The sequence below is a fragment of the Sciurus carolinensis genome, chromosome 17, assembly GCF_902686445.1.
Source record: "Sciurus carolinensis chromosome 17, mSciCar1.2, whole genome shotgun sequence".
NCBI lineage: Eukaryota > Metazoa > Chordata > Mammalia > Rodentia > Sciuridae > Sciurus > Sciurus carolinensis.
The window spans coordinates 6,471,391-6,496,352 of record NC_062229.1 but is presented as its reverse complement, the minus strand read 5'-3'; the positions used below and the strand labels follow the sequence as shown (position 1 = coordinate 6,496,352).

The following is a 24,962-nucleotide window of genomic DNA, read 5'->3' as shown; positions in this document are numbered from 1 at the left end:
TTTATGTTTTCTGCCAGCAAAGGAGTTTTCAAGAGAGAACAGACAATTCAAGTACAGGGGAAAATAATCCCACAGAAAGAACTGCCATCCATGTTGGCAGCCATAAAATGAACCACAATGTGATTGATCAAGGTGTCAGGTGAGCTTAGTCACTGGAGCAAGTTCACAGAGGAAGTGGGGAACTCAAGGTCTGTGCAGAAGGACAGCTGCAGCACCAGCAGAGTGTGCCATCCATAAGGGTATTGGACAGGGAGAACAGAACTAGCAAGATACCCAGGCAGGGCTCATGATGACCCTGTACCTCAGGGGTGACAAGCGATCACAGAGTAGTCACAGGCCATCACTGCAAGGAGACAAATTTCTAAACCATTGGTGATTGAAACCTTCCAACAAAACTACAAAAATAAAGTCATGAAGTCTAACAGGTTCAGAGAAGTTCTTTCCAAGATATTGTAGGTGGCTGATTTAAAAAAAAAAAAAAACGGACAAGACAAGTAAAGTGAAGAACATGTGCTCTTGAAAGCACATATGACAATAGCAACAATCTATTGATGCTCAGGGGACCCAGGCTTACCTGATAGCACTAGCAGCAGGTGTTTACAGGAATCTCCCTGCAGAACACGGGCCTCCTTCTGGGAGACACAGGAGTAGCCAGTGGCCATATGAGCACAGATCATTCGGGGACATGCTGAGACTATGTTCTCAAAAATCCAGTCTCAGCACTTGCTTTGTAAATGAGGAAGATTCTTCCACAGAGGTTGCTCAATGACAGAAACTGCTGAGGAGCTGCAGGAAAGGACAGGATAGTGTGTGTGTGTAGAACACCTGAGAATTATTACCTGGTTTTACAGAAATGTTGGCTTTGAGATGTCTGTCAGGTATCCACTCGTGCTGTCAAGTGGGAAAATGGCTATACACTTTGTGAAGTCAAGGAAGAAGTTGTTTTGAGAGACAAAAATTGGGACTCCTACCTATCATCTATCTCTCTCTCTCTCTTTCTCTATCTATCTATCTACCTACCTACCTATCATCTATCTTTCTATTTATCTATCTAATATCAGTGATAATATGTTAAAAGTACCAAGCAAATTGCAACCACTTAATGTTAATTTAATGTTTGGATAAGTGAAATATGAACCTCTTTGTACACAATAAACAATAGTTCTAATATATTCTTTGAAGTCAAAATTGTCTATTGAACATATATTTTATCTCCTTTTAAGAATTTCATCACCACATTTTCAAAATATCCCAGAATTATAACATATGCACATTATAAGTAATAATACAAGACCACAAATATAAACTATGGGTCTTATCTATTAATATTGTTGACAAAAATTGCAAATTTACAGAAAATCAATTAACCTGGGGCCATGGTACCTTTGTGATTGTAACTAAAAGGCCTTTGGGGCTTCTTTGTTGACAGAGGAAACAGTTTTGCTGATAAGGGAGTTGCAGTCATTAAGGCATGTGATGTTAGTGTAGGGATAGTTACAACAATGCCACTGTTTAGAAAGGAGGCCAGGAAACAGGAACACCCAAGTGCACTGCTTCTTTAAAGCTGAACTGGCCTCAACATAAAGGCTGGACTATTTAATGAAAGGTGCTCAGTAATGAAGATGAATGTGATTCTTTTCTTGCATCCAGGGAAAATATAAATTCCTGATGGATTCAGCATCAACTGGGAAAGGCAAGATGCAAGACTACAAATACTTTATCAGCCAAAGTAGAAGTTTCAATATCAAAAATGACTGAGTACAGGCCATGAGGGAAAATATTGACAAAATAAACCATATTAAAATGAATTAGAGTGTGACTACTAAATACCGTGGCAAGCATGCAACAGGAAGTGTTCTCCTGACGGATGAATTTGCAGTGTATATAGATGAACATAACTGCTAGTACAAGTACATAAAGAACCATTAGGAATTGATCTTGGAAAGAGAATAAGCCCAGTGGATATGTCATAAACACACACATTTCACAAAAGAGAAAAATTGTCCCTAATAAGTGGGATGACTGAATCTTAACTTGAGGGAAATGTAAATTAATTAAATTATATTTTACACCCACCAAGTTGTCAGTATAAGAAAATACGACACTAGGGATATCTAATGGAAGGTAGAGTGACTTGATCCCTTAGGAAATCTCAGTGGAAATACCCAGAAATGAAAGGTCACTCAGTCCACTAAGCCCAAAGTTCCATACCCAGAGTACAACTGTTTTATTTCCTTCACAAGACACAGAGGAGAACACTCAAGAGATAAATTCACAATAGCAGAAAAATAGATGCCAATATTTCATAAACATCAGAAGTGCTACTTATTTTATGTCAAAATGCAAAATGAAAAATATGGGAGATAAAAATGCAGGAATAAAAATGAAGATGTTAAACAGGCCTGTTTGTACCACATTGCCATTAACTAATGGGTACCTGTGAGATTATTTCCCTTTGCTCCTACATCATATTTCCATGGTCAGAACTGCATCAAGTCTTGAAAAAACTAAAACCTCATGGTGTAATTTGTAGAAATGATTTAACTTTAACAAAAGAAAATGATTTTGCTGAAAAGAATGAATGAAAACCTACTAAACAGCATAAATGGTTTTGAAAATAAGGATGTTAATAATGACAAGAAACAGAATATATTAAATTTGAACGTGGACAAGGTCAAAAATATGTGTAATAATATCTACATGGTTTCAAAAGTTCATTACAGTTCTATGAAAATGACAGGTACATGGGACAAAATTTTTCACATATAGCTGCATCAATCCAATTTCTACCTTCATGGTTACATGCCTCTTTCTTTCCTCTTTCTTCTGTAATTCAGACTGTTAATATGGAAAGAGGACTACAATGAAGATATACCCACATAATCCAGGAAAAACTCCTCCTCAGCAATCCCTCTCTTCTCAAACAAGTAACAGTACCCAATCATCATGTATGATGATAAAAAATAGTGGATCAGGTTCTGGGTGTGTGTTGAGGGTCTCCATTCAGTCTGCACAGAGATTCAGTCTGATCCATGAACATTACATACCAATTAACTCAGGAATGGCATTCAGTTTATTGTCTCTAGCATCATGTCCACGTATGACACCTGAATCTGCTGCTATCACCTGGTGCCCTAGGAAGAAAGAAAGCCCAGGAAAAGGACACCTCAAGTAGGTATGATGGAAACTCCATCAGATGGAGCATATTAATGGTAGACATTTATTTCCTTATTAGGACTGAAGGCACCTCTCATTGATGAATGATCCGAAAGCACTGATAAGGTCTAGCTAACTATGCCAACTTCAGAGACCATTATGCTTAACATGGTGGATGCTATTACCAGAAGTTGCTGCTTGGCCACTAAATAGTACATGAGAGGTGAATGGGTACCCCTTTGTCTCATAGTAAAATAAACTCTAGGATGCCACTCAAATGACACCAACCATATGCTCAGCTGGAAGGCTTTTGTAGATAGGATCACAGCTTGGCTCCAATATTATTCTGACCATCCGGTTTCTCCAACTTGTGTTTCTAAGAGTACACCAAAACAAAATGAGTTAAAATTAGAACTCTGGCTCCAGGTGTTGTTTCTGTGGAACATGAGCAAAGAATGTATACAGGAGTATAGAAATCATGGGTCAAACATCACAAAACTAGACAAAAAGAAAGGCCAGGGCTCAAGATAAAATAAAACACATCAGATTATTACTTAACCCCATCACCCTAGAAGAAAGTAGTGACAGAAGATCCAGCCATTGGGAAGATCCATCCAGCATTTGGGAAGATGTTAGAAATGCAAAATCTTGGTCTCCATTCCAGAAAGCTTCATGACACTTGCTGGGCATGAGAACTGTAAATTAATGCTTTAAGAAACCTTTGAATGCCTGTTGAATTTTGAGAGTCGGTTCAAATTTTTATTCAAAAATAAATAAAAGGCTATATGTAGCTTGTAACGGAAGAAATAAAACTGTTCCTGTTGCAGAGGAAAAAAAAAAAGAATCACTTTCTCACAGGTCCTGTGAACTGAAGTGAATATTCGTACTTTCATTTGTTACTTTCTCCATCCTTTCCTGTTCCCTTGTTTCCCCCATTTCCCTCCCTTCCTTTTATTGAAGTGAAATTTCACTGAACATCAACTCTTTTATTTACTGTGTGATGAGGTGATAATGAAACCAAGCATATAGGAAAACTTTTCAATCACAATTATTCCCCACCATTCAAAAAGTCAAGAATATAATTTAGAAATCTGCCTTCTAAAGTGGTGGTTCCATAACATTGGCTTGCTTCAGAATAACCTGAAATCTCTTTCCTTTTGCAGGTGTGTCCATTCTAGTTAGCATCCACATTTACCCATGTGGACACTTAGGCATCTGAAGGTTATATCATGGATGTGAGATCCATAGTGTGTGCTTGGCTCAGACTGGGTTTGAGCTCAGCTAGTCTTACTGCTAGAATCTTCCTTCATCCAACTCTGTTCCTTCCTCTGGAGAGTACATTCCTAATTGGTTACTCAGATAATACTATTTCCCTGTGCTACTTTCTGACTACCCTAGTCTCTTTATCACTTTCAATGTATGCCCACTTCATTTCACAAAACTAATTATTGCAGGAGAATGGCATCCCACTAGGTGGTCCTGAGAAAATATAAGAAAATGTTCTTCCACACTGAATCTCAGAAGACTCCGCCATGAAACATAAACCATGTTCTTTAGCCATTAGCTCTAAGGGAAGCTGGGTAACTCTGTCTCAGATAATCTTTCTCATCCTAAGGGAGACCTTCTGTTGGTCAACAGGTGGTAATTTGTTTTTTAAATTTCAGCTAAAAGAGAGGTTAATGAAGTACATAGATGTCTGAGAAAAGTGATGAAAATAAGATCTCCTTATACTCAGAAAAAAACAGTTTACATGATAACCCATGCTTATCACACAAGGAGGATCCTACTTGGCAGGCCACTGTCCAGTGGTGGTCTTTGTCTTCAGTGAGAGACGGAAGTGGCTATGACAGCATTTATGCCTTTGATTAATATTAGTCTCACGTACCCTGAATGTGACAGAAATTCTAGGGCAAAAATCATCAACTCTGAGAGGTTGGTGTGTTCTATTTGTATAATGTAAACTGCACTGCAGATTTGTTCATTAATCTAATTGTAAATCATTATCCAATGTACACATATATCCAAACATCATAATGTACACTTTGAATATATGCAAATTAAAATCACTTACACTTCAATGGAGCTGAAAAATAACTGGGAATGTTTACTGATAAAATGTGTGTCAAACGAATGCACCAAGTGTGGCATTTGACATATGAAAACCTTCAACTGGCATTCCCTACTGGTTTCTTTCTCTCTCTTTCTTTTTGTCTTTTCTTCCTCCCTTCCTTCCTCCCTCCCTCCCTCCCTTCATTCCTTCCTTCAAACCTTCCTTTCCACCATGCACTGCTGCACAAAGCACTTTTCATTTCTTAGAGAGAAGATTGTTTCAGGGTGATTGAGGAAGGAAAAAAAGAGAGAAAGCATCCTCAGCAGCATAAATGCAAAAATTAAGAAAGAATTGGATGGGTTGAAATGATCTCTGGGAATGTCAGTGGGTAGAAAAATAAGAGGGAAACATCCTCTCTGCCCGTGTTCACTTGGCAAAGGCATATGATGACATATAAAGAAACTAAAATGAATTTAATAATAAATGAATGAGATACATGAGTCACATTTTCAAAGCATTAACTAAGCAGCTTTAGTTACCTGGTTGACTTCAAAGTTTCACCTTGATATTGAAATTGGAAAATCTGTCCTTAGGAAACACAGACAGACTGAATGATGGAGTGGAACCCTGGTCAGGAAGACTCATCACAGGTGGAGGCTCAGGCGCTGCTTCTTGGCTGGGGCAGGGCTGTAGAGTGAGGTCTTCACAGGCTGACTCCTGCAGTGTCTGAATCTATCCCTGTCAGTGATATACCTAAAGCCCATCATCAGATCAGCTGTTTTTCTAATATTCTGATCCCAAGAGTGCAAGTCCTTGAAGACCTACTCTGCAGAAATGAGGGATTGGGGTGGTTGGTTCCTGACCCCTGAAGCCCTGCCTTGCTCCTCTCAGTTCTCTCCCTTGTTTCTCCTCAGCTGCATTGAATGGCTCTTGCTCATATAAGGTAATGTGTGGCATGTCTCTAATGCATTCCAGGGCTCCTTTTCAGTTACAAACAAAGCCATCTCTCTTTTGTTTCCCATCTCTACTTAATTAATAATTTCAAAAAGACTGATTCAATTTTGGTCCTATATGTGTGGGCATAAATAACATTTATATATATTTGCTAAGATATTGTGCTGGTCAGTTTCTAATTGCTGAAATGAATATCTGAGGTTAATAAACTGAAAAAGAAGAAAGGTTTACTCTGGTTCATAGTTTCATATGTCTGATTTCATGGCCACTTGGGCTATCACTTTGGGCCTGTGACAACACAGTATATCCTGGAGGGAATTTGTAACAGACAAGGCAACCCAGAAATGGAGAGAGAAAGACAGACCAGGGACTGGAGTTATACTATCCCATTTAAGGTCCCAGTTCTCAATGATCTAACGTCCTTCCATTAGTACCCAACTCTGGAAGGTTCTACCACTTCCCAGTAGTACCACAGGCTGGTGACTAAATATTTAGGACAGGGGACTTTGGATGACAAGTAAACTATAGCATTTTGTGATCGCACAGAGAGTATCCCTTAGTAATTTTTGAGCAATTGTTGAACTACATTTTTCCACATAATAGACAAAATGAACTCTAATATAGTCTGTTTCATCACTGCTGCTTGAAAGTTAATGGAGCGGGCTTTACATCCCTGCAGAATTTTATAAACAACATTTTGAATTCCACCCCAGTAGTTTTAAAATACATTTTTCTTAGGTGAAATTGTAGTTCTTCATTCTTTACTGATGTGTTCGCTCAAATATAAAGTCACCAAAAAGCACTAGTTGCCTCATGTGTCTATACATCAAGTTAGATTTATACAATCATTTAATAGGAATAGAGGACATCACATGTTGGTGTTATTTTTAAACTATGCTTTATTTAAGGGCTTCAAAATTTTTATGTATTTATCATTATTGTATTATATAGTTATAATTTGTTAACTTCACATATGAATTCACATTTTACATGGTATATTTTTTGAAATTTATGGGAAGGCAGCATCGTGGTGACTTTCTTCATCATGATAACCCTATTAACATTAAAGTTAGGATTAATAGACACAATGTACAAACACATTAATAGGATTACAAGCAAGTCAGTGTTCCCATGTACAACCTGAAGATTATTATAATGTGTAGATACAAGGAACAATTTCCAATACTACATAAATAAAAAAATAACAAAACCCAAACATGAGATGGTAGTGAGAAGAAAACAAAAGATTCTATAGATTGATCCCTATAAGTAAGAAAGTACTTCTTTTTTCCAGGTATCCAGGACATGATGTCCTAGGAGGTTAGTTTCCAAAAGCAGAAGTGGAGCTTCCTTATGAGGAATATGGGTGAACTTAGGAGTCCAGCCCCATGTAGACCCAGGACTGTAGACTTGTCATCAGTCAAAGTCTTGTCATCATCAAAGTTTCAGGAAAGTCTCTAAAGAAGAACTTAACTGAGCTCACGGTGGGACTGATGGATGGATCTGTGGTGTTCTCCATGTCACTAGGCAGAAGTCAGTAAAGTGAACTCAGGAGCAGTCACCCGCCTGGTGATGGATGAGGTAACAAATCTGCCAGATGAGAAATCAGGCCCCAGACCCAATGGACAGACTTCGAAAAGTCATGAGGAGAAGAACTGGGGATGCTGACAATAGAGATCCCCGTGAGGAGTCTTTTGGGGGAAATGAAGTAGATGGCCAGAGTAGTGTCAGGTCTGAGAGGGAGTTTTCTTTTTTTGTTTGTTTTTCTTTTCGTGTGGCTGGGGGTTGAACCCCAGGCCTCGCCCATCCCAGGTCAGTGCTTCAGAACGTGCCAAATCCCCCAACATGGATTTATTTTTTTTAACAGAAATTCCTATGCATTTGAAGCTCAGATGACAAACTTTGGAGTGAACCATACAAAAGCATCTAAGGTGACCTCTGATGTGTGCCAGGTGAGCAATACTGAAAGGTCAGCAAGATGGCACCACTTGTCTCCTGGGAACACCACTGGACAAAAGCCACAAGGCTTGCTTGGGTTATCAAAGTCTTTGATTCCCTGTCCACCAAAGTGTCATACAGCAAGGGGCAGCCCCAAACAGGACCCACACTGTGGAGCAGACAATAAGCTGTCTGAAGCCTGAGGTGCTCTGAGTGTTATTTAGAAGACACCTTCTTAACGATAACTTAATGATTAACACATTATCCTTAAGGTGATAAGTTGCACGCATTTTTCTGAATCAGAAGGACTATAGGGAAGAATAAATATACAGGAACTTGAAACAACTGGAGAAAATAGCAGCAAACTGTGTGTCCTAAGCTGAATCTTAGAGGGACTCAATATCCAAACACAAGAGTCAAGGTCGCTTATGTCATAGTTGCTAGGGAGAAAGTGGATTCACATGTACAGAGAAAAAGAACATGGAGCTCAGAACACCTGGGAGCCTCAATGGCCACTGTAAAGTAGGGACATAGGACAACGTGTCCATACAAATAGCTAGCACTGAATTCCTGTTGTGGTGTGGGTGATGTCCCTCACATGTGACATTGTCAGGATGGCTGACTGTGGGACTGTCCTTAGGTTGACAAACCCCTTACATTTGTCAGTTTGACCTTTGGTGATCCCTGACCCTGAGACACCCTGAGTGTGACCTTTTTTGTCCTGCCTGCGTTACTGCTCACACTGACTCAAGTGCCAGTCACACATGGATACCCCTTTCCTCTGTCCTGGATTATATGCATCCCCTTCTAGGTGACTTTAAATAACACTAGTCTAAAAAGAAATATTGGGAAGAACTAAAACAGGAGTGAAGAGAAACAAAATGTTTTAAGGATGTCTACATGTCTGTCTCCTCAATAATAGAAGTTATAACAGAGAATGTACCCTTCCAAAAATTAAAATTGTCACAAAGGAACCATTTTACATATGGTTCAAATTTGATAATTTTTAATATTATGTTTACCTGTTTCTAAAACATTTTCTTTAATCAATATGGGCTAAGCAAGTATAAGATATATGGTTTATTATCTTGGTATATTTTCACTATCAACCTTATGCAATATCATAAAATTAGCATCAATATATCTATTTTCTAAATATTACAGGTCATCTATTTAAGTTACAGAGTTTGTTATCAATATTCTTGTAGGAAATTTAAAGTTAACAGAAAAGATGAATACCTGTGGTACAAAGTATCAAAAAAGAATTGAAGTTTGTTACCAAAAGCAAACTGCTTTTAAAGGGCATGAGTTTTACAATAATGAAGACATTGACCTTGGTGTAGGGAGACAAGTAATCAATCCTATTGTTGTGACAAGAGAGTCCAGAAGAAAATCAGCACAAGGATGAACAGTTTATTTATCATTGAAATGGTGGTAAAAAAAAGAAATGTGGATTTGTTTCAACTCAGAGGCAAAGGTAAAGGAAGAACATTTCATGACAATAAACTAGAAGGTAAAACTCAAATCCTTTGTACTGAAGTAAGTACAGCTTTCATTATCAAGAATGATTGAGTTAAGATGGCGGCCCTCAGGAACACAAGCAGTAATGAATGCTGCGGAGGATGTGGGGAAAAGGCACACTGTTACTGTTGGTTAAGTTGTAAATTAGCACAACCACATGGACTTCAGTATAGAGGCTCCTCAAAAGGCTAGGATGGAATCACCAAGCAATTCACTGACACCACTCCTCAGTATTTATCCTGAAGAACTAGAGTCACTATTGTGCATACCCATGTTTACAGCAGCACAATTCATAAAAGCCAAATAATGGATCAAGCTTAGGTGTCCCTCAGTGAGTGAATGGAGAAAGAAAACCTGGTATTTATACACATGGAGTTTTAGTCAGTTGTAAAGAAGAATGAAAGTGGATGGAACTTAAGAGCATTGTGTTGAGAGAAATAAGCCAAACTCAGATAATCAGGGGTCATATTATTCCTCTTTTATGAAAAGCTGAAGGTGGTGAAGGAAAATAAACATGGGTGTGGGACTCTCATTAAAAATAAAGAAAGATCTATGTAGAGGAAATGGACCGGGTAGGGAAGAAGGAAGCTAAAGGGGAAATAATGGGGATGGTATTGACCAAATTATATTTTAATATCATGTACATGTATGAATATGTAACAGTGAATCCAACTATTATGTGTAATTACAATGCAACAATAAAAAAGTGAAGAAATCGTGTATTGAGCCCTCAAAATTAGGGAATATTGACATGATAAGCTGCCTTAAAAATGACCACCTGTGTGCAAATATTAAATGCTTCAAAACTTTTACAAAATAAGACAGACAAAATAAAAATAAATTGTCATCCACATAACTTAAAAATGTTCAAATTTCCAATTAAATATAGAACTTCTACACATTGCCAAAAGGACAAGCACCTGAATGGAAATATCTCAAACACATATTTTCCAAAATGGGAAAAGTAAGAGTCTCATATAGTATGTATAAAGACACTCCACCTCATGAAAAGAGAAGTACAAATTAACAAAGCATTATTTTACCTCACCAGACTGTGATGATGTTAAGCACCAGAATCATCCAAAGGCAGATAAGTTAGTACAGACACTTAGGAAAACTCATTTCATCTTCCAAAAGGAAAACTTACCTTTATCCCGTAAATACATCCCAAGAATAACACTATCTTACATTTCAACAGGAGAAGTAATGACAGAAAGGATTCCTGATTTTTATTGTCACCCCACATCATGTAAAAATAGGACTGAAAACCAAGGATGGAATCTCAGCCAAGACCCAGACATCTGTCGTGACCTTGAATGTTTATGAAGGACAACAAGAAAATTATGTAGTAAATTGTATGGTCACTTAGAAAGGGGTGATGACTATTTATTAGAGTTTTAAAAATAAAACTTTGAGAAAATATGTACCATCAGAAATTGCCTGCATTAATCCAATTTCTGTCTTTCTCTTTCTCTTATAAAATATTATGTTATTACAATTCATGCCTACACAGAAAATAAGGAATGAGATCATGCTTGGCAAAAATCCTCTTTCAACATGAGTAGCATTCCCCCTCTGACCATGTATGTGCATATCAACAAGTGAGGGGAAGATGAGATGGAGATATCAAATGGTGTTATCAATTTATAATACAGTTGTCCCCTGCATGACTCCAAAGTGAGTTATAGCATCAGTAGACCAAGAGAAGGACACTGTTTTTTTACATCTGTCACAATATTCCCTCCAGGCTCAATATCTGCGTCCTCTGTAACCAGCTTGGGACTCAGGAGAACAAGTCTTTGGAAGAGGCCACCTTGTGTAATTCTCAGGGTAGCTTTAATCCCTAAATTAGCACATTCCCCCTTCTGAAGACTTGTAATGAATGACATTCTCTTTCTTGACCCAGGTGTTAGAACTGGGGGTTCTTTTTCTTTGAGAATCGATTGCGTTTCACAAAGCCTCCATATCACAAAACCATCTCAAGTTACTGAGATAAATCTAATGACATGAATTTTACAAGTAATGAAACTGAGCAGGGAAGATGCCAATCTGATCACAGGGGATATATTTCTTCAGGGAAATTCTCGGTAATTAACTGAATATAAAAGATCAGTTCATTTTCTTCATAGTAGGTCAACCAGCAAAATGAAATATGTGTGGCCCTAACCTGCAGTTAGGTTGAAGATAGTCTCCATCTATGACCTTGACCTTGTGTTCATCTTTCCCTGCTTTGTTCACCTTCTAGAACTCTCCTTCCTGGAGACAAATCCACAAAATTCCAAAATAGCATTCCCCAAATCCAGTTCGGCTTCACGGAGTCCAAGCAATGAGGTAGAGGTTGGAGGTTGATATCATTTGTTAAAACATCACAGGACTGATCAAAAAGCAAATACAAGCTTAAAATGCAAGTAGAAATGCAATACACGATCCCCCTCTCACAATCACATGATCAGGGAGAATCTGCTGCACAAACAATCAAAGCATTGCTTACGGTTTGCAGGACTGTCCCCCCCTGCAGATCACCTGTTTCTAAGAGCGCATCAATGCGATGTTTGCTAAAACTAGAAGCATTCCTTCAGTCTCTGCTCCTGTGAACTCAGAGAAAAGAAATTGTCTGAAGAATTGCGTGGGATATCAGAGAACTGGACAAGAAGTCATAACAGGCTTCAAGAGAAGTTAAACAGCATCTGGTCATTAGGTTTTCCTGTCGCGTAAAAGAACACAGTTATGGAAGTACTCGGCATTCTGCCTCATCAAAAATCCTCTAACTGGACTGACTCTAGAAACATAGGAACAAAGCAAATTTCACATCATAGCTGAGAAGCTGTCCTGCCAATGAGTTTCCTCGAGGCCTCCTTCATGGCCCTGTTACTCAGGCTGTAGATAAAGGGGTTCAGCATCTGAGGGACCATGGTGTACATCACAGAGGCCACTGCAGTCTTTCTGGGGGAGTCAGTCACTGCAGAGCTCATGTATACCCCCAAACCTGTTCCATAGTATAATCAAAGTACTGACAGGTGAGACCCACAGGTGGAAAAGACTTTATACTTCCCTTGTGATGAGGGCATTCTCAAGGCGGAGGACACTATGTGAGAATAAGAGAAAATGATTCCGGAGAGAGGAACACCACCAAATATGTCAACTGAGATGTATATCAGTATGTTATTGATGACGATTTCAGAACAGGCCAGCTTGATGACCTGAGCAAGTTCACAGAAGAAGTGGGGGATCTCCAAGTCTGTGCAGAAGGACAGCTACAGCAACAGCAGCGTGTGCAGCAGAGAATCCACAGTGCTGATAGACAGAGAGACTAACACCATCAGAACACAGAGGCAGGGCTTCCTGATGACTGCATACCTCGGGGGGTGACAAATGGCCACATAGTGGTCATAGGACATCACTGCAAGGAGAGAATTTTCTAGGACTGTAAACATTATGACAAAGCAGACCTGAGAGAGGCAGCCTGTGTAGGTGATGCTCTGATCCTGTGTTTGGATGTTCACCAGCATCTTAGGAATTATGCATGTACTTAAGAACATCATTAAAGGACAAGCTGCAGAGGAAAAAGTACATGGGGGTGTGGAGGTAGGAGTCAGAGCTGACAGCCAGGGTGATGAGCAGGTTCCCCAGGATGGTGACCATGTACATGGACAGGAACAGACTGAAGATGAGGGACCTCAGTGCTAGGTCATCTGTCAGTCCCAATAGAAGACATTATGAAACAGCTGTTTAATTTCTGGGTTTCATGTTGTGAATAAATCTGATGAAAATTTGTGGGGTGAAAGAGTCAAAAGTATATAGACAGCACCAGCAGGATTTGGGAGGACTATGAATGTGAACTCTTTGTCCTCACTGCAGAATCACTGCTTATCCTATTTGGTGACAAGGACAGCATTGTTTTAATTAGCCCACCTGTATGACTTTGATATATGCTGAATTTTGAGAACCAATGCATTAAAAACAAACAAAAAAACTCATGGTTCCTAGTCATGTATTTTTCTGAGTGATATCTGAGTTATCATCATTATCCTGTGCAATTTTAACACTTTCTTCCTGAACAAGGCCTCTAGTTTTTCCCTGTGCCTTAAATACATGTCCATCTTTACTCATGAAATTAGTCACAGTGGGGAGATGGAATTCATCCAGTTGTACCTAAGAAAGGACAGGAAAACATTTTAAGTTCATAAAACTACAAGTACAGTGGTCCTTGTCTCCTTTAGCAATTAATTCTAGGGGAAGCTGAGGAAATCTATTTATAAAATCCTCTGTCTTATCCTAAGAGTGTTCTTCCCTTAATTTGATGAATGGTACACCTTTTCATTTTTAAATAGGTAAATGAGAACAAGTATATTGCACAGACATCTAAAATACAATGGTTTACAGATATTCAGAAGAATCTTATAAGGAGGCAGATGCTTCTAGGACAATCACGGTCCAGCTAGAAGCATCCTGTAGAACAGTGGTCTCTGGCCCAGGGGGCACAGAAGAAACTGTGAAGGACTTACCTACCACTTGGTGGGATCCTGCTCTCACACACTCTGAATTTGATCCAGACTCCAGCACAGCTCTGTGGATGGACACATCACCCTCTCTAGGAGCAGCCTGGGTGTTCTATTTGTCCAGTGGAAACTGCATGGGGGATTTCATCAGCTGCATTGTGGTCATCATTTTGCAGGGGTATATACATCCGACCCTCACCTTGTACACCTTGAGGGTATACAGAACTTAGTCCATCCAAATAAGTCATCCTCAGGGAGAAAAAGTATGATATGATTTTTCTCATATGTGGAAACTAGAGTGAAAAGTGGGGAAAGGGAGATAAATGCCATGAAACTTGAACAGTGACCATTAGTGTTTAGAGAAGGACTGGGAGGAAGAGGAAGCGGAAGTTGTGGGAGGTATAGGGAGTGAAATTGATCAAACTGATTTTTTATGCATGTGCCACTGTGGTACAATGAAACCACCATCGGTTTCATTTATATGCAACAATAAAAATTAAAATATAAAATGAATTAAATAATTAATGCATTACATACATGAGTCACATTTCCAAAGGATTACCTAAGTGGATTTCATTACCTTGTTGGGTTCAAGAAGAATGTTGCTCAGTAACTGACTTGGATATTAAAGGTGGAAGATGTGACCTCAGAAAGATCAGGCAGACCAAATGATTAAGTGGAACCCTGGTCAGGAGGGCTCAGTTTGGGGAGGAAGCTCAGGCCTTGTTTTCTGAATGGGGCAGGGATGCTAAATGAGGTGGCCCCACGGTGACTCCTGCAGTCTCCTTATCACTGGGCCCCAATATCCAGAGCTCCTCATTAGGCCAACAGTTTCACTCATTCTGATTCCAAGAGGGAACGTCCTCGAAGACCAACTCTGCAGAAGCCAGGGATGCGAGGTGGCTGACTCCTGAGCCCTGAGGCCATGTCTGCACTACTTAGTTCTCTGCATTTCTCTGCTCAGCTGCACTGTATGGGCCCTGTTCCCACAATAGGTGGCATCTCTCTAATGAATCCAGGGCTCCTCTTACATATTACATTACGTATTTCACTTATTCAGTATGATTTCAGGAAGTCTTATTCCATTTCATATGAGGGGCTGTATTCCATAAGTGAGCACTGATAATTTGCTAATAAATATTAGATAAGATATTGCATCAGTCAGCTTTCTATGTCTTAACCAATACTTCAGATAAATCAGTCCAAAAATAGAAAAGGTTTATTTTAACTCATTTCAGAGGTTTTACTTTATCATCATTTCTGTTGCTTTGGACTGGGATCATGCAGAACATCATAGAGGCAATGTGAGGCAGAGGAGGCCACCAGAAAACAAAAAAAACTAGAGAGGAGGGGGCTTCCCACTACCCTTCAGATGCACAGTCCCCAGTGACCTAACTACCTTCTGCTACATCCCACTGCTGAAAGGTCCTAACGCCTCCCAAGAGTTCCACAGTGTGAAGACTAAACCTTTAACACATTTACTTTTGTTGGACTGATATCCAAAATGTCACATGGTAGAAAGGCAAACACTCAGGGTGTTTTTTCTTGACCATCACTGAATATTTGTGAACTGTACACTTTCTACCCTACATTTTACAAACATTTCAATATATTTTCGTTGATCATTGGTGATGGTGAAAAACATCAACAGGCTGTCTCTCCAAGCTTATGGTTTTATGAACAACATTTTCTTGTCTCTTTTAGCCATCTAAAATATTTTATTTTATTTATTTTTTAATTTTTAAATTTTATTTGTTCTACTTAGTTGTGCATGACAGTAGAATGCATTTATACATTCTGATAGATCATACAAAAATGTTTCATTACACTTTTCTTCATATTAGGGGATTATGAGGTGAAATTATGGTTCTGCATTTCTTTTTTGACTCTCAGGTGTTTGGCTTTCTTTTTAAATTGCTGAACATAGCAGTTGGAGTCATTGTGACTTATTTGACTTGCATAGAACATGTGATCAATTTCATCTCCCAGTACCTGCTCTGCCACTTCCTTTTACCCTCCCGTGATCCTCTTTCACTACTCTTCTGGTTTCCCTTCTATTTTCATGAAGTTGTTTTTAGCTTTTTTCTTGCCAGTTTGCACCTGTGGAGGAAAATGCATGACCCTTGACTTTCTGTGTCTGGTTCATTTCACCTCACATAAAGTTCCTTACATTTCCTTGCAAATGACATAATTTCATTCTTCTTTATGTATGATTAAATTCCATTCTCTGTGTGTGTGTGTGTACTGCATTTTATTTATCCATTTTGTCCTTCACTTTAAATTTTATTTGCTTATTTTTATCTTCAGTGCATTATAGTCATACTTTATGATGGGGTTCATTGTGACATTATCATAAGTGTGTGTTACATTGTTTTCTCCGTCTTAATCCCCAATACCACTGCCTTACCTGCCTTACTCCCTCATCCCTTCTCTGATGCCCTTCTTCTACTCTATTGATCTTCCTTCTGTTTATTTATTTTTAATTGATGCATTATATTTATATATAAATTTGGAAGGCATGGGGTATATTCATACATTCACCTGGGATAACTTGGTCAACTTCATTCTCTGGTTCTTGTTTCCCCAATTCTCCTCTACTGATCCCCTTTTTATTTTTGTGAGATCCTCCTTTTTATTCCTTTTTTCTCTTCAGTTTCAACATGTGAGAGAAAGCTTTTGACCCTTGAGTTTCTGAGTCTGGCTTACTTCACTTATCATATGATCTCCTGTTCCATCCATATATCAGCAATTCTGTTTTTTTTTTTAACATGCAATTCCTTTATTACATTTTCCATCCATAATATATTAAATGGAAGAACTAGTACATGGTCAGAACAATAAAGTTTTGGGATCCAAATTGACACATTAGTTTTGGCCAAAAGTAGGTGTGATTCCTACTCCTCTGTAGAAACTAATAGAATTGAGACTATTCTTCTTTATTACTGAGTAGAACTCCATTGTGTGTGTATACCACCTTTTCTTTATCCATTCATCAAGGATGGTTCTGTAACTTGGCTATTTTGCTGCTATAAACATTGCTAAGTAGGTAGCAGCATAGTATGCTGATATTAATTATTTTGGATGACTACTGAGAAATGGGATAGCTGGATCACGTGGTGCTATGTCTAGTCTCTTGAAGAATTCCCATACTACTTCCAAATTGGTTGTACTAACCATTTTGTAGCCCCTTAAAAATATATTAATGTACCCTTTCCCCATATCACCACCAACATTTGCTTATTATTATTTGTATTCTCGATTGTTGCCAATCTCACAAGAGTGAGATGAAATGAAATCTCAATGTACACTTGATTATCATTTTCCTGATTGTTAGAGATTTTGAACATTTTTTAATGAATTTGTTGGCTATTTGTGTTTCTTTCTTTGAGAAATCTGTTTATTTTGTTTGCCTATTTACTCATTAGGTCAATTTTTTTAGTGTTTTTTTTTTTTAGTTCTTTATATACTCTACATATTAATCCCCTGTCAGAGAAGAAGCTAGCAAAGACCTTTATTTCTGTAGGCTCTCTCTTTGCATTATTAATCATTTCCTAGACTGTGAAGTAGCATTTTAATTTGATGGCATCCCGCCTATTGATTCTTGGTTTTAGTTCTTGAACTTTAGGGATCTTGTTAAAGAAGTTGGTGCCTGCATCTACATGATGGAGTGTTGACCTTGTGAGAAATTGCTTTGTAATATGTAAACTCAGTTTCAAAATTCAGGGAGTTCAAATTTATACAAAAGATCCTAACAAAAACAATATAAATAACTTGCAGAAAAATCAGTAGAGAAGAGGGAGGGAAGCAGAGGGAAAGGAGGGGGAGGGGGACATATTAGGAACCGAATTAAAGTAAATTATATTCTATGTGTGATTAGGTCAAAATGTATCCTAATGGTATATATAACTGAAAAGAATCAATAAAAATATTTCAGGGAATTACATTGGAATTTGCCTTTATTAAAAAGTTAGATTTTAATGGTCTATTCACTGTATTATCACTCTTGTTTATCTCTTGCATTTATTATCTATATTAATACATACAAGTTATATTTATAAACACATGCACATGTTAATATGTATGAATAAAAACCCCATACTCATAATGATAACTATCCATATTACTTAATATAATTTTAGAAAATATCTTGTATATTTTATTTTTGTGAAGAAAGGCAATACTTTTCCTGAGGTCGTGTTAGCTGGGGCTACAGGAATGACTGATGAAGGAGGACTAGGATCCACACAGAAGGAAGGCGTGTCCAAGTGTGGAAGGTCCTTGCAATGGACCTGGGCAGAAGGTGAATGGAAGTGAGGGACACAGCCCTGGTAGCTCACAATGCGGGATCAGCCATCATCACACTGGGAAAAGTCAGGAATTGCTCAAACAAATACCAACTAGTGAGGGCCTCATATTCAGCAAGGGACTCCCTTGCTAAGCAGTCAGTGCTAATGAAATGTTTAAAGTTCCTGAAGGGTGACAGCTGTTGAGGTATCAGGCATGCTTTGCTTGAGGCCTATTTGGTGTCAAGGTATATGTGCTGGGTATATTGTCCTCTCCCACTGCAACAACTGCCTGGACACCAACACTGGGAGACTCTGCGTTTGTCCTCCTAAGACTTGCTCTAGGACACAGTTACAAATATTGATACTTCTTCAGCTTTTAAATTCCCCATATATTCATCTTTCCTTTTATTCCTCTGTTTTGGAAAGAAAATGTGCAACCTGTCACCTTAATTCATAGAGAATGAATCTTCAAGAAATTACTGAAAACAATGTCTCACCAAAACAGTAATCATGAGTCCTAAGAAGTTGGGAACTCAGAGTGTGGTTCTTATTCAGATGCTACCCTTGGTGGATAGGACCTTTGTGGCCAGAATCCTGGAGACCTTGAGAGCTGAGTGTTCCTGTGTGACTCTATTCAGGTGGAAGTTTCTGGTGACACTTCAGATTTCATAACCTAGGACTTCGCAGAGATCACCTAAAATGGTGGTATAAGTTCACCAGTGAAGTCTGACATCTTTACTCTAAAAGTATATGAAGTTGCCCTGAAAATAAGAGGAAGTGATCTCTAGTCCCCTCAGTCTGCTCTAGCTGCAGTCTCTTCTCACTTTGTAGCAAAACTCCTCAAAGGAGATCTCTCTACTCACCATCCCTCCCTAATTGCTGAGGCTGGCTTTGAATGCAAGAACAATCCTTGCAAACAATCTTTCTGTAATCCCACTGGGATTACAGGTGTGTGCCTCTGTGCCTGGTTCAAATAATGTATCTTTAAAATTTTAAGTTCATGTAGAAACAGGAAACGAGTGATAAAACAAGTTGATAAAGATAGAGAAACATTGATGTCCTTAAATATAGAAAGAAGGTTTAAAATGGGCACTGACATGGAACTCCATCTCTGCGTCATAGAGGATAGTTGAGATCCAACCAGATTTACTAAGTGTATGGACACATCTGCCTACTATTAACTTTTGCTGGGTTTGTACTTGAATTAATCATCTTAAACTGAAGAACCTGAATCTCAGTTCACAGTTTCCTTATGTGAAGGAATGTGAATTGTGATGACATTGGCAATATTTAAGGAAGTAGATTAGAATCTGCTAGTGCCCATCAGCAGATGAATGCATCGAGAACTGTGGGACATACACACAATGGAGTTTTACTCAGCCATAAAGAAGAATGAAATCATGGAATTTGCTGGTCAACGGATGTAACTGAGAGTGAAATAGGCCAGACTCAGAAAGGATTTCTCTCATGTGGGGAAGCTAGACCAAAATAAAGAAAAAGGCAGGGGAATCCCTGAAAATAAAAGAGAGATCAGAGGAAGGAGATGCAGATGGAAGGAGGAGGGAGGAGAAAAAGGAGGACCTGCAGAATGAAATTGACCAAATTATACTATGTACACATACAAATATATCACAGTGAATTTCATTTATGTATAGCTATCAAGCACAAATTAAAACATAAAAAACTACAAATAATTAGAAAGAAAGATCAGTAGAATAGAGGATGTAGAACATGAGGAGAGAGGAGGGAAGGAAAGAAGTTCTGGGGACTTAAGTGGAGCAAATTATAAGCCAGGCATGTATGATTGTGTTAATATGAACCCCCATGTTATTTATAAGTGACTATAATGAACTAATAAAAACATAACAGAGGCCTCCAGAAAAAACAATTAAGGCTCAGGTGTCATCAATGACAATAAGAGAAACCTCTATTTTTTTTTTATTTTAAAGATTCTTAGCTCTATTTGTAGTCATGTTATTTATACCCCACATATGAAGTCTATTTCACACCTAAAAGCAAATCATGATGTCAAGATTCTTGATATCTTGAATAGATAGAGACATGCGTTTAAAGCAAAAGCAGAACTTTGCAATTTATTGGAAAATGCTATGTGCTGTGTTCTCAATGTAGAGGAGAGTAGAGCGGTGGAGAGAATTGGGTGATCTGCACCTGGCTTCTGGGTTCAGGGGACCTGCCACCTAAAAGCCTGTCTTGTGTTTTCTTTGATCTTAAGGTTATGCACCCCAGGGATCAGCAGGGCAGTAAAATTGCTAGTCTAACAAGGAGCTTTGGATATTGAGCCCCAGGGGTAGAGAGACTGCATAGAGTCAGCTTGTGGCCACCCCACCCCAAAGCCCTGCCCCAGTGGAGAAGAAACACAGGAGCCTCCTCCTAGCGATGTGATACTTCTTGACCAGGACGTGCTGACTCAATCTGTCTGCACTTCCTGAGCATGCATCGTCCATCACCAATACACAGATGAGGCATTGAGGGTCGTTCCTCTTGAAGTCGACCAGGTAACATGCAATCCCTTAGTAAATGCACTGGAAGTAAGTTTTGGTGAGATTCGTATATGCAATTCACATATTATTTAATTCAGTTTAGTTGTTATGTGCTTCATCACATAACCATGGCAAAAGAATATTGGAATGACTGATGATTCTTCACTCACTTTTCTATATGACCAGCAATCCCAGAGGGGAGTTCCTCACATAAATGCATCCCTGATAAGTGCATTTATCATATATGTTATGTTCTCTTTCTTTTTCCCTCATCTGTCCCTACCCTTTTTTTTGAGGAATGAGATGTGCCAGGTATAAATATTCATGACAGAAAAAAATAACCCAGTAAGAAATGTCTGTATGAGGGTTCCACATACTATAAACTGTGCTGATGGCTTTTGTTCCATTCATTTCTCATCATCTTCCAATTTTTCAGTTTATTGAAGCATAATTAATTGAAAAAAAATATTTCAGACACACAGTGTGAGGATCCCACATACTCATGTATTGCAAAATGATCACCACAGTCCAGCTAATGAGCATGACCATGATGCAGTTCCCGTTGTCCGTGTAGAAAATCCAGTGTTCTTGGACAGTTGGAGATTTTTACCCATTCACAAAGCATGTTCTGGAGCATGGATTAGAATGTATCCATGCCAAATATTACTTCTAGTTGTATTTGCTGTAATTGACAACCTTGATTCACCCTGTAGCGGGACCACTGGTCTACAGGGACACTCATGGTAGCACCCTAATTATATGTATCTCATAAATATGTAATAATTCTGTGTTATGAGGTCTCTGTTTTCTGAAGAACAGAGAATCATTTTTATTTCCACCTGTTTTCTTAGGAGTTTTTGCACTTCAGTCTTTCTCTCATTTAGTTGCTCTATTTTAAAAATCCTATGTTCCCATTACCTTAAGAGAAGAATCCCCTTGGGCTGAGACAAAAGCTCATGGATGGAGTTGCCCATCTCCTCTTAGAATTAATGTTAAAGGAGATGACTTGCATTTTCATAGGTCAGTCTTCCAAGCTCAAAGTGTAGAGGCAAGATTTCAGGTGGATGCATGGAACAATGCCACCCACTAATTTCATGGGGAGAAGTCAAAAAACCTTGAAGGCCAGGGAATGTCTTTAGGCTTTGCTTGCAAAAAAAATACTAAAATTACAAAGGTAAGTTAGAAGGCCAGAGTGATTATTCAGGAATGCTTGTTCTTGTTACCCAGAATCATAAGCAGAGCTTGGTCAAGATTCAGCTTCCCAGTGAGATATTCTGAGTTTGTCCCAGTCATTGTGAGCACTTGCTGGGACTTGTAGATGGGAATGATGGAGTGAGCCAATGCATCTACAATTTGTCAAGATCTTCAAGTGATTTTGAAAGACTCCAAACTTTGTGAACCATGGCTCAAGCAGACAGAGTTAATAATGTCATTGTTATCTCTTTGTTTATTCGAAGAAATAGCAAAATTCTGTTTGAAAAACCATATCCTTTTAATTATTCTCAGCACTTAGCACAATTCATGGGAAAGAACTGGTACTCAGTGGAGAGCTGTTGCTATAAAGAGAGTGAAGGGAAAAGGAAGGCTGAGCTAAAAAGAACTGTATGAGGAACGAGAAGAGGTAACTATTTAAACAGTCATTTGAGCTCAAGATATAGATGATGAAGTGTTTGTTTTTGTTGAACTGGTTCTCAAAGCTCAATATACATCAAAACCATCTGGAAGATTTGTTGAAACATAGAGTGCTAGTCCTCATGCCCAGAATTTATCACCAGTAACTCTGGAGAGGGAACAAGAGTTTACATTTTTAATACCTTTTTAACTGATATTGCTGCTGCCTTCCATTCTTGTTATCATATTTCAACAGTATGATATCCATTAGCTTATTCAACAACATGAAAGCTAGAAACATGTCCCTTTTCTCAGAATTCCTTCTACTGGGTCTGACAGATGACCTAGCACTGCAGCCCCTCATCTTCAGCCTGTTCCTGTCCATGTACTGATCACCATCCTGGGGAACCTGCTCATCATCTTGGTTGTCAGCTCTGATTCCCACCTCCACACCCCCAAGTACTTCTTTCTCTCCAACCTCTCCTTGGATGACATCTGTGTAAGCACAACCACCATCCCCCAAATACTGGTGAACATCCAGAGAAAGAGAAAGGCCATTAGTTACACAGGCTGCCTCAGCCAGGTCTGCTTTGTCCTGATTTTTGTTGGATTGGAAAACTTTCTTCTCACAGCAATGTCTTATGACCGTTATGCAGCCATCTGCCATCCCCTTAGGTACACAGCCATCATGAACTCCTGCCTGTGTGTTCTGCTGGTTCTCTTCTCCTTCTCCATCAGCACTGTGGATGCCCTGCTGCACAGTATGATGGTGTTAAGGTTGTCCTTCTGCACAGACCTGGAGATTCCCCACTTCTTCTGTGAACTTGATCAGGTCATCATGCTGGCCTGTTCTGATACCATCATCAATAACATCCTGATATATGTTACAGCTGGAATATTTGCTGGTGTTCCTCTCTTTGGGATCATTTTCTCTTATATCCTCATTGTGTCCTCTGTCTTGTAAACGCCCTCATCAGGAGGAATGTATAAGATCTTTTCCACCTGTGAGTCTCACCTGTAGTAGTAGTAGTTTCCACCTGTGAGTCTCACCTGTCTGTAGTCTCCTTGTTCTATGGGACAATTTTTGGGGTGTACATTAGCTCTGCAGTGACTGACTCACACAGAAATGCTGCAGTGGCTTCAGTGTTGTACTCTGTGGTCCCTCAGATGCTGAACCCCTTTATCTACAGCCTGAGGAACAGGGACATGAAGGATGCCTTGAGGAAACTCATGGGTAGGATCCCTTCTCTTCTATGATGTATCATTTTTTTTTCACTTGAGTTTGTAGAGTAAATTACACTTACCAGATTCATGGTGAGCCAGAATACCTGATCCTTCTATCACTACATATTTGTAAAATGCCTTAATAGGGTGGGAATATGGCTCAGTGTTGGAGCACTTGCCACTCTTGCATGAGACAGTTGGGTGGATCCCAGCACTGAAAAAATTGAAACATAAAATTAATCTGATGACTAAATAACATGATGGCTACCTGCATTTTATTTGGCTTGTATCTCAACTCCTCCTTTTGTCCAGCTCTGCAGTAATTGACATAAGACTTCAATTCTCTAAACATAATTTCTTTCGTCTAGTACCACATAATCTAACCCCGTAGCAGAGACTCTGTTTTAGCAATTCGTCTGTGGTATTCTCTAAGAAGGCACATTAGAGTGGGTAAAGAACACAAAGGAAGTACTTAAACAGAGTTGTGGTTGTATTTAGACCAAACTTCTACCAGATCATGTGAGTAGAGCCACATTCTAGAGTTATTGATATTGAAAGGCAAAGGAGTGTGTGCTCACCTTCTACGAAGTAAACACTGAGAACTGTCACTGCCAAGCCAGTCTTTCCCACGTAGTAATACCATCCACTAGACTCAGTTTTGATGTCTGTAAAACTGGAGCAATTAGATGACATCGCAGGTTTGACATGATGGTGACATTTCACAATCTCATCAATGAAGGTATTTATGACAGAAATGTTTTCCATTCGACCTTGTTAAAGGTCAAACTTAGTGGAAGAATTCCACATCTTCTTGTTAGTCTCAGCCTTATGCTTCAAAAATCAATCATGCCATTTAACAGTTACTCATTTTCAACCAGTGCTCTGTATTTGTATATTTTGTGTGATGAGCTAAAAAATAAAAAAAGGTTTTGTGATGGTGATGATGTCTGGTAATTATTTTTCTTCTCTTACAGTAAATATGCTTTAGCATTCTCCATGTGCTCTGAAGGAATTAAAAAGTGTTCCACACTTTGGGTATGATTATTGAATGTAACAGAGTAGGTTTTTATCTTTGGGGTACTTCCAATGAGCTTTTCTAAATGGTGAAATCAATTTACCTTACCATTCTTGGTATTCCACATCATCCCATGAACATAGCCTTTGTCCTGATAATCTAATGGGTAAAAAACAGCATGGAATTAATTCCTAATTGTATTACGAG

General features: G+C 38.8%; 3 pseudogenes; 1 reads left to right on the top strand and 2 right to left on the bottom strand.

Annotated features, from left to right (window-relative positions):
* The window catches only part of LOC124969037 (olfactory receptor 7G3-like), a 31,894-nt pseudogene extending 31,217 nt beyond the window's left edge, over positions 1–677 (bottom strand).
* An 11,752-nt stretch (positions 678–12,429) lies between these two features.
* LOC124969036 (olfactory receptor 7G2-like) lies at positions 12,430–13,198 on the bottom strand (annotated as a pseudogene).
* A 5,716-nt stretch (positions 13,199–18,914) lies between these two features.
* LOC124969035 (putative gustatory receptor clone PTE03) lies at positions 18,915–23,773 on the top strand (annotated as a pseudogene).
* The last annotated feature ends 1,189 nt before the right edge of the window (positions 23,774–24,962 follow it).